We start from the raw sequence: 10430 nt of genomic DNA on the forward strand, positions 1-10430 counted from the left end.
CCAGGCTGACCCACAGTGTGCAGAAAGTGTCACTGTGAAAAGGACTCTTGAGTTTTTCAGTGACTCATGCAGGACAAGGCAGCGTCTGTGACTGAATCCAAAACTCCCCATGGGCCAGCACAAGCTCTCTGGCACTTCCAGCCCTTCAATCTGAGTCCCTTTGTGATTCAGGCTGGACAGGGCAGCACAGGGACACACATGCACCTGCTCCACTGGCTCCCAGCCAGTGCTGGTGCCACAAAGCCCATCCTGTGCCCCTGCCTGCACCCATCCTGCCCGCAGAGAGGCTGGGTGTTGATTTTGGGGCCCCAAGCAATGCCCATGACACTGGCTGGGTGTGGGGCTGGGGTAAAGCACCCCAGGAGGACCATTCCCAGGCTGGTCTGTGCCATGTGGGATTTGGCAGTGACACGGGCTCAGGAGGGCTGGGCAGGAGGGCATGGCCTGGTAGTGGCCTTGGGCACACAGATGTCCCTTGTCCCTTGCCGGTGGCAGCAGGGGTGCAGTCCTTGCTCTGATGCCAGCAGGTCTCAGCTCCGTCCTTGGGCAGGAGCTCTTAGTGCCACGTCCAGCAAAGCCATGGGGACACATCACAGCTGCTTTGCTGCCATCAGCACATCCTGGCTGATCCAGGACAGGAACCACGAGGGAATCCCAGCAGGGCAGGGCTCCCTCCTCCCCCAGCACCTTCACCCCACCGAGCAGGACTGACATCCCCAGCCCCAGCTCCAGCTCCTCCCAGGCCAGCTCACACCAGGGGTGTTCCTCAGGCATATTTCCCATTCCAATCCGGTTTTTCAGAGGCTGGATAGCCTGGCTCCAGCGAGTTCCTTGCAGGATGGGCTTGTCCTCCTTCCTGACAGCTCCTTCCCTCAGCACAAGCTGTTTCCTTCCTGCCCTGCTGCTGGCACCACACACCTCCCACCCAGCCCTGGGCTGGGGCTCCGTTTGCCTCACCTGGGTGGCTCAGGGAGCACTGGGAGCAGTGTGACAGGGCTGTCACTGCTCCAGGGCTCCCCAGGAGGTGCTGGCTGCCCCAGCCAGGCTCTCCTTACACAAACAGGTGCCGGCTGGGCGAGCACAAATGTTTGTGTGCCAGGGCTGTGCTCAGGTGGAGCCAAGCTGAAGGTTTCCAGCAGGGTGGGCTGGCCCCTGGCACCCAGCTGGGTGTGCTCCCACCCTGCCAACACAAACAGGGAGTGGGATCTCCCGTGGGAGCAGGAGGGAGGCAGGACTGGCTTCTCCTGCAGCAGAGCCAGCTTGGTGCAACCCCATTGCACAAGTGCTTCTCACAGAGCAAAGGTGAGCCATACCCACTGCCACAGCAGGAGTGCTCTGCCAGCCCTTCCCTTTTAACAAAAACCCAACCCACGAGGCTGGTGGGACTCAATCCCCTCTGACACTCCTTGAGTGATGAGCACAGCCTCAGTCCAGGGGCTGGAGAAGCACCTGATGGTGGTTCTGTGTTCTGGCTCAGAACAGGACCTGGTGAAAGCCTCAGGAGGAGGGAGGTGGATGGGAGGCAGGAACATTTGGCATCACCTCACCCTGGAAAGGGGTTATTTCCACCCTACATCTCACCCTGAACTTGCTGGCTCCTGCAAAGCCTTTTGCTGTTTTGCCTTTTCCCAGCTATTCCAAACACGAACGCTCAGGATATTGGGATGAAAGCTAAAGCCATCAGGGGGCTCTCTGGGAACACTCCAGACAAGCTTTGAGTTAAACAGGCCTTGCTCAGAAAATAAACACAGCTTCCAGCCTTGCAAAGCACCACAGCTCAGGCTCTGCCTAATAACAGCAGGCGAGGGGCTCCTCTCCCAGCAGCAGGTTTGTACAGGAAAGTTGCATTTCCTCTGTTTAATCTCTTCCATTCTTACTGTTCTTTGGATTTCTTTCCCGTCTAGAAAGGACCTGCTGGACACAGGCTGTTATCAGCCATTCAGGATGGAAAGGAAAACACAGGGAGAAAAACAGCAGCTCAAGAATGTGCTCCCAGGTGCGTCCTAATCACAAAACTTCCTCCCACACGGCAGGGCTGGGAAGTGGACTTTGCCTGCAACCCACAATCTCTGAGAGCTGTGCAGCTCCAGCCACTGGAAAGGAGAAAAAAGCCTTTGAAATTAAAGGTTTTCATTCTGCTGAGATTGCCACCAGCATGAGCAGTTCCTGAAAAATCACAGGGATGTCATTCCTTCCTCTTCCTCCTTCCCCTCCCAGCTAATGTGCTTAAGAGGAATAAGGGCTGTGCCTGCCTGCTCAGGATAATCCCATCCAGGTACTCAGCCAGGGCTCCCAGGCAGGTGGAAATGCTCTCAGCTCCTGGGTCTGGATGGAGCTGCAGGCTCCAGCCACATGCCTGCACCATGAGGCAGAGCACAGCCTAAAAATAAGCAGCTAGGATTTGATCTAGGCAGAATAATGAAGAGTCAGCTCTTTATTCCCAAGAGGGTTATTTATGGGTCTCCTTCATGGAGGAGGCTTCAGCCTCTCTTGGTGTCTCTGAGGTTACAGCAGCACAATCCTGCTGGATCCATGATTTTGTGTTGAAGTTTCATGCCCACCACTCTCTGTGGTCCTTCCCTCCCCTCTCTGCTTCCCTGCCTTGCATTCCCTACCCCAAGATCTCCATTTCTCTCCCAGGGCTGGTGACTCCAGGCCTTTCACCCATTTGTCACGAATCCAGCTGAGCCAGCTGGTGGTGACAACAGCTCAAGGAGAAAGCCAGAGGCTGGTGGGAGGGCACTGAATGCTGAGACATTCATATTTCTGCCCTGACCATCCTGAGAGGATCCTGCTCTCTCAGGACCAGCATGGAGAATGCAGAGGTGAGAACAAGCCATGGGCTTGGAGTTCAGGGAGAGACAAAGATGTCTGAGCATCCTGCAGGATGGACAGGGAGGAAGGACAGAGGTGTCCAGGGCAGTCCAGCCCCAACAGGGCCACCCACACCCCGCCATGGGGCAGTGCCAGTGACAACTCTCCTTGCCCAGAGCATCCCACAGGACACCCTGTTGGATCCCACACCCCACTGAGCACCTTCTGCCTGCAGCAAGGAGGTGACAAGACACGAGAAAAGCACGAAGAGTTCCGAAAATTCTGGTGGTTTCTGCTGATTACTCATTTTCCACTGATCCAATACTGATCTCCCCCCTGCCTGACTTGGGAGGATTTCTGCTCCTGCTGCATCATCACAACCACCCACCCATGGAGCTGGAACTCCACGTGAGCTGCTGCTCCTCCCTGTGGGCACCCCACCCACCTGGGCACCCCGGGCACCCCCGGGTGCTGCTGCTCTTCTGTGTGAGGGGAGCTGCATCCCTCTGAGAGTCACCTTCTCCTTTGGGATCAGACACCTCTGGAGTGCCACCAGCTCCTCCAGGCAAATTCCTGCAGGAGTGGCTGCTCTGGAGTCGCTGCCTGCGCAGGAGGAGCTGCAGGAGCTGGCTTCTCTTGCTGCAGAGAGAAATGAGGGGTGGCAGGGAGGTGAGAGCCCCTTCAAGCTGTCCCTGTGCAATCCCTTTTTCCACTGACACCCCCAGGAATGCCTGTGCTCGTGTCTCTGCCACAGGAAAGTGCAACAGGTGTCCCTTGAGAGAAGCAGTGGGTGCTTGTTTCACTCCTGGAGGCAGAAACCCAGCCCAGGGACTCACAGCATGGTGAGGACATCTAAAGCAAAGACCTGGCTCTGATGGGAGGGAGGGCAGGGCTGGGCAGCCCTGGGCTTTGTGCTGCAGCCTGGGGAAGTTCACAGCCAAGAGCTTTCTCATGGGAGCAGCCTAATGTGTGGGACCCCCTTAATTTTGGGGGAAATAATCACCAGGGGCTTCAGAGAGCTGGGACTGGTGGGGCTGCCAGATGCCAAGGCTGAGAAAAACAAAGGCTGAACAAAGCCAGAAGGGATGGAAAGAGGTGGAAGGAGAGCTCCAGAGGTCCCTGGAGCCTCAGCAGCAGCAGAGAGGCTGCAGGGCCAGCTCATGGTGTTGCCCACACATCCTCCTCTCCCCAAATCATCACGTCAGAGCAGGGAGGATGTTTTACTGGGGAGGAGTCTGTTGTGGAAAAACCCCAGCAGCTCATGGCATGGGATAGAAAATGATGGCCAGGAATCCCAGCCCTGGCAGCTCAGCCTGGGTGTCAGGTACAGCTCAGAATCCCCCTCACCTGTGGGGTTAGCCCAGCTCTGGCAATCTGGAGCTCCCTGCCAAAGTGGCAGAGCCTGTCCAGGGTTGCTCCGGAAGCAGAGCTCCCCTGTGTGCCAGCAGCTTCATCCTCCTCCCTCCAGCCACAGCAGCGTCACAGGGACGTCTCCATTATTAATGTGTCTCCATTATTAATGAGATTCCAGCTCTTGCAGCATCCCTGACTCACCAGCCCACACCTCCTCCCCAGGCCGTGCTGGGGAGAGCCACCAGCCAAGCCTGGCTCCTGCTCCTGGCCACGGGACCACCCTGCAAGGACTGGGGAAGGAAACCTGGATTTTGTGACATGTCTGGCCAGGCCTCCCACCAGAGCCCCTCAGGGACATGGGAGGGAGAGAGGAAAGACCTGCCAGGCAGAGCAGTTGTTACAGGCAGGAAAGGAAGGGCTGAAATCAAAGGTTTGTTTTCACAGCTAAGGGGTGTTACCTGCGGGGAGCCATTGAGTGTGTCCACAAATTATCTGGAAAAGGGCAGGGCCAGCAAAGTGACCGTGTTTGGCATCAGCACCGAGCTCTTTGGGGCTGCTCATGTCCCTGAGCAGGGGACTGCAAGGCAGCCAAGGGAACTCAGGAAAAGGCAGGAAAACACATAAAAACCAGTCCCAACACTGGTAGCCCAGTGGTAGACTGACTGGTGCAGCTCCACCCAGGAAGGGAATCTTGGGTGTTGTGCTAAATGATGTTTCCAAAATGCCTGGAGCAGAGAAAGCAGAAAACTGAATGTTGGGAATGAGTGGGGAAGAAGCAGAGGATGAGAAAGGAAGAGCTGGCACCGTGTGAGCTGCTGTGTGCCCACGCTGGGGATGCTGCCGGCAGCTCTCCCCATTTCCATGTCTCCAGAGGGGTGTGGAAGAGGCTCAGAGAAGGGAAGCAGGAGTGCCCCAAGCTCTGCACGAGGAGAAGGGATGGGGGAGAGGGTGTGATGCAGATCTGCCCTGCCCTGGGAGGTGTGTGAGGGCAGGGAGGGTGATTGCTCACCAGCCCTGCCACTGCAGGGGTACAGGCTCCCAACGAAACTGCCTGCAGGGAAGTTTGGGACAGGGAAAAGGAAGTGGCTCTTGGTGCAATGTGTAGTTAAACCATGGAGCTCCTGGCCACAGGATGTGACAGTTGCAAAGCATTTAAACAGGAACTGGATGAATTCATGGAAGAAAAATCCTTTGGGTTATTAAAGACAATGAGCCACCACCTCTTCCTCGGGGCTGGGGGAGCTCAGGGGATATTCTTGCACAAGAATTCTGCAGCCATCAGCTGTGGGCCACACAGAGCCAGAGTCTGGGGGAGCTGCCACGGCTCAGGTGCTGTCATGGAGCATGGCACACACTTCCTCACCCCGGGAATGCCACACCACTTCCTCACCCCAGGAATGGCACTGCTGCACCCCAGGGCTCAGCACACCCCCTGTGTGAGCACTGAGCCCTCCTTCCTTCCCCCCTGCACTGAGACCTTCTCTGCCTCTCTGCAGAGGGGAGGCAGCTCCCACATGGCTGAATTTTCCTGAGCAGTTTCAAAGTGAAAAATCCCAGTCCCAGGAGTGTGGCTCCACCAGCCCAGGGAACACGGGCTGGCTGTGGGGTGGCATTGTTCAGTCACCACAAATATCTGATTATCACAAATATTAGGGTAAATACTATATGTGTGGTGTTGAAATGATTTTTAAGATGTAGTTTTATTTAAGAGTAACATAGGCTAATAAAGTGTCCTTGTAGTAAGTGAACTGCCTGCTTAATTAAATAACACTCAGTAAAAACACCTATTTCTAATACACCAATTTCCAGCACCTACTGTCTGTAAAATTTGAAGACAACCCAAATTAAGACTGACAAAAAAAAAATTAAAAACACAGCCAAAAAACACACATGGTCTAAAAAGGCGAACTCACAGAGTAGCCATGTGAAACAGTTCCTGAAATATAGAAAATAGTTTATAGAAAAGTTTAAAAATGATGGTTTAATTATGATAGGTTTATGAATATACAACAGGCTAATAAATTTAATATAGATTATATATATTAAAATATATATAAATATAAAATATATTAATAATATATTAATATATAAATATATACAGAAATAGTTATCTATTTTATATATATATATATATATATATATTTTATATATTTAATGAATTTAAATTATACAATATATACTATAAAATTATATAATATATACTATACAATTTTACTGTCTCCAAAACAGCAAGTGTGCTCTTGGCTAAATGCCAAGCATCCAACCCTTATAACCTTTTACATTATCTCTTATTGTCTTTTATAAACTTTTTTAAATCTACCAAAAAAATAAACCTTATTTTTCACATCATTAGTGCTGAAATTCGCTGAGGGCCCATCAGTGAAGGAGCCCTTGACTGAGCTCATTCCCAAATGCATCCAAGCAGGACAAGCCCATTCCTTCCTCATCTGCTTGTTCTGCTCCCCAGGCCCTGGAATGGGACCCACATGTCCTGGCTGCTGCTCCGGAGGGGCTCTAGGGCAGGGCCTTGTGCATCAAGGGGCTGATTGATTCATTAGTGATATTTCCAGTGCTGTGCTGACAATAACATGTGATCAGCCTTTCCCCTTATCTGGCACTTTCCACCCTGTGCTCTTCCCAAATGAGCTCGTGATGATCTTTGGAGGAGGGGAGAGAAAAAAATTCAGCCATAATCAAACAGCATTTCTCAGCCCATTGTTGGGCTTTTTTTAATCTCAGCGAGCTTCAGCTTTTGAATGACCTGAAAAGCTCACCCATTGAGGAGAGAAGATGTTCAGGCAGGAAGGAACTTGATTTAAAAAAAAAAAAAAAAGAAGGGACTGCAATGTCCTGACAGGGAAACCCAGCCTCTGCTCCAGCTCAGTGTAATTTCTCCCCCAAAAAGAGACAAAGAGCACCCCAAAAGGAGGGGATGGGCCACTGGGACAGACTGTGCTCGTTTGCTCCTGCCACTGGAGAGCAGCAATGTCCAGCAAGAGCAGCCAGAGCCTGCTCTGGGCCCTGCAGCAGACCCTGCACCAGCTGCTCTTGCTCCTCTTTCCCTCCCTGGCATCCTAACCCACAGCACATGACACGTATAAAACCCATGTTCCCTAAAATGGTTCAAGAAATTGCACTTAGGAGGATGATTTACTCCCAGGTGTATCAGCTGTCATGCAGCAGCTGAATTATTTTGTGTTAGAGCAGACTCACCTCAGTGATTTGAACCTGACTGATTTAAGCAGCCACAGAGGAAATGTGCCTTGGCTGCCAAGTACCAGAGCTCTGCACACCAGCAGGGTAATTAATTCAAAAGCACCAGAGAAGCTGCTGCTGAAGACTTCTCCACAGCACTTGTCATGCAGTGAATCAGCTCTGCTGCTATTTACATCTTTTTTGGGCCCATGACTTCTTCAGACTCTCTTTCCTCACCTCCCAGTGCATCCTCTCAAGCACTCCAAGCAATTTCAACCCTGACATCACTGGAAAGTTTGGGTCTCAGCTCCACACACTGCAGGAAAGTCTCCCAGGGAGCAAGTTCATTTGTGGAGCTTCAGCAGTGCACTAACACCATCCCTGTGAATCATCCAGATTAGTTGAAAATCCCCCTTTTCCTCCAGTACTTAAAAAAAACCCAACTAAAATCCTCTCTCCAAACAGCCAAGAATATCCCAGGCTGAGGAATTCCCCTCTAACTTCTTACAGGTTTGGAAGTGGCACTGTTGGCTCCTGGACACCTCCCTGATGCTTCAATCCAAGCACTGCAAGAATGAGATTTGTGCCATGTTCCCACCTGCTCCAGGCTCTGTCCCAGAGCCATGTCCCATCTCCAGGGCTGTTGTGTCCTTTCCCTGCTGGAGGATGAGCAAAGCACCATGGCTGTGGATGCTGGAGACATTATGAGGTCAATTAAAAAGTTTGGCATTAGTGGGGGAGTCTTTTCTGCTCCCCTGCAGCAGTGCTGGAGATGAAATCCCACAATTTCATGGCTGCTCACATCCCTGCTGAGGCAAAAAGGCATCTCCTGTGCTGGCTGTAACTCCAGGGGCTGACAACTTTTTGAGGGTTGCGTGCAAACACTTAGAGCAGGCGCCCTTGCCAAAAATAATGGTGCCTCTTGCCTCGTGCCAGCACTGGCATTGAAGCTGTGCACTGAGATCCAGCCTGGCAAAGGCTGCCAGTGTCAGACTGTTCCGGAAAAACGGAGTTATTTTCAACCTGGAGCAGCTCCCTGGGCTGGCTCCCCACAGCCCTGTGCCAGAGCAGGGGAGGGAGGCACAGCAGGGCAGGGACAAGTGGCCCTGGCAGGGGTGGCCAGCAGCAGCTCTTTGGTGCCTCTGGGTGCCCATGGAGTGTGGAGGGACAGGATCCCTCCTGCCGCACTGCTCTGTCCTGGTGAGCCCCACGTCCCCTGCTCTGCAGAGCCACCTGAGGGACAGCAGGCACACACAGGTGTGTGCAAAGCCACCTGTCCTTGGGCAAGAGTGTCCGAAAATGAGCTGCCTCACACAGGGTCCCAGAACCAGCCTGGTTTGGCTCCTGCTGGCACAAGCTGCTCCTCTCCAGCCATTTTCCCAAACACCATAAGCTCTGCTAAAAATAACCGTGTGGAGGATGAGCTGAGGTCAGCTCAAAGCTCGGGAGGGAGGGCAGAGGTGCCTGAGTGAAGGACACGCTGCTGGTGGGAGGTGTGTGCCAGAGCAGGACCTGCTGGGACCAGATCTCACTGACACACATCCCTCAATGCCCCTCCTGGCAAAAAGCAAAGGGATTCTGAGATGATTTTGGCTGCCCAGGATTCAGTGACACCCATTGGTGGTGTCTTGGTTTTTTCTGCACCTGGCTTTTGCTCACTTAGAGGGCAAATGGGGTAAAATTGTTTTGGATTCTCCATCTCTCTGAGGCAATAAACACTTCAGAGAGCAGATCAGAGCTCAGGCTGAAGGTGAGGGTTGCTCACACTGGAGGCTTGGTCATGCAGCAATATTTCTGGCCTGCCTTTTGGAAAGGGAAGAGAGAGGATTTATTCCTTTCACTCTCTCAAGTGATGCAGATATAAAGATGTTGTCATTGTTTCAGATGTGAAAACAATAATGGACAGGAGGTTGTTCTCCCTGTGAGCAGGGAATTCACAGATTCTCCTGCTCTCTCCTGGTGTCTGCAGAGCTACTTTCCAGGCTGTGGGAGATGTTCCTTCAGTTTTCCAGTCTGTTGTTCTGCCCATGTCATTGCCAACCTCAGACAACCCTTGCACTGTCCCCTGGAGCTCCATCAGAGTCACCAGCCTGGCAGAACATTAACCCAGAGAAAGCACCAGGAGAAATCATTTGGAAAATTTTCTGTAGGTTTAAAGAGCTGAGCTCTTGGAGGGTGTGCTGACCTGCCAGAGCTGGGCAGGGAGAGGGGAGAGAAGGGAGGAAAGAGGATGAAGAAGAGAGATCAGCAGCCAGACCTGGGTCAGCTCAGTCTGAAATTCCCCTCCCAAACATTTTCAGAGATACTTTATTGGAATTTAAATCAAATTTCTGGACACAGAGATATCCCCTGGACATAAATATATCCCCTGAGCTATCACTCAGGACACAGAGCTGTCCCCAGCACACACAGAGCTGTCCCCATCACACACAGAGCTGTCCCCAGCACACACAGAGCTGTCCCCTGGACACACACAGCTGTCCCCAGCACACACACAGCTGTCCCCAGCACACACAGAGCTGTCCCCATCACACACAGAGCTGTCCCCAGCACACAGAGCTGTCCCCAGCACACACAGCTGTCCCCTGGACACACAGAGCTGTCCCCTGGACACAGAGCTGTCCCCAGCACACACACAGCTGTCCCCTGGACACAGAGTTGTCCCTAGCACACACACAGAGCTGTCCCCAGCACACACACAGCTGTCCCCAGCACACACAGAGCTGTCCCCATCACACACAGAGCTGTCCCCAGGACACACACACAGCTGTCCCCAGCACACACAGAGCTGTCCCCATCACACACACAGAGCTGTCCCCAGCACACACAGAGCTGTCCCCAGGACACACAGAGCTGTCCCCTGGACACAGAGCTGTCCCCTGGACACAGAGTTGTCCCCAGCACACACACAGAGCTGTCCCCAGCACACACAGAGCTGTCCCCTGGACACAGAGCTGTCCCCAGCACACACAGCTGTCCCCAGCACACACAGAGCTGTCCCCAGCACACACAGCTGTCCCCAGCACACACACACAGCTGTCCCCTGGACACAGAGCTGTCCCCAGCAC

This window comes from Oenanthe melanoleuca, chromosome 13, assembly GCF_029582105.1.
Source record: "Oenanthe melanoleuca isolate GR-GAL-2019-014 chromosome 13, OMel1.0, whole genome shotgun sequence".
In the NCBI taxonomy this organism is placed as follows: Eukaryota; Metazoa; Chordata; class Aves; order Passeriformes; family Muscicapidae; genus Oenanthe; species Oenanthe melanoleuca.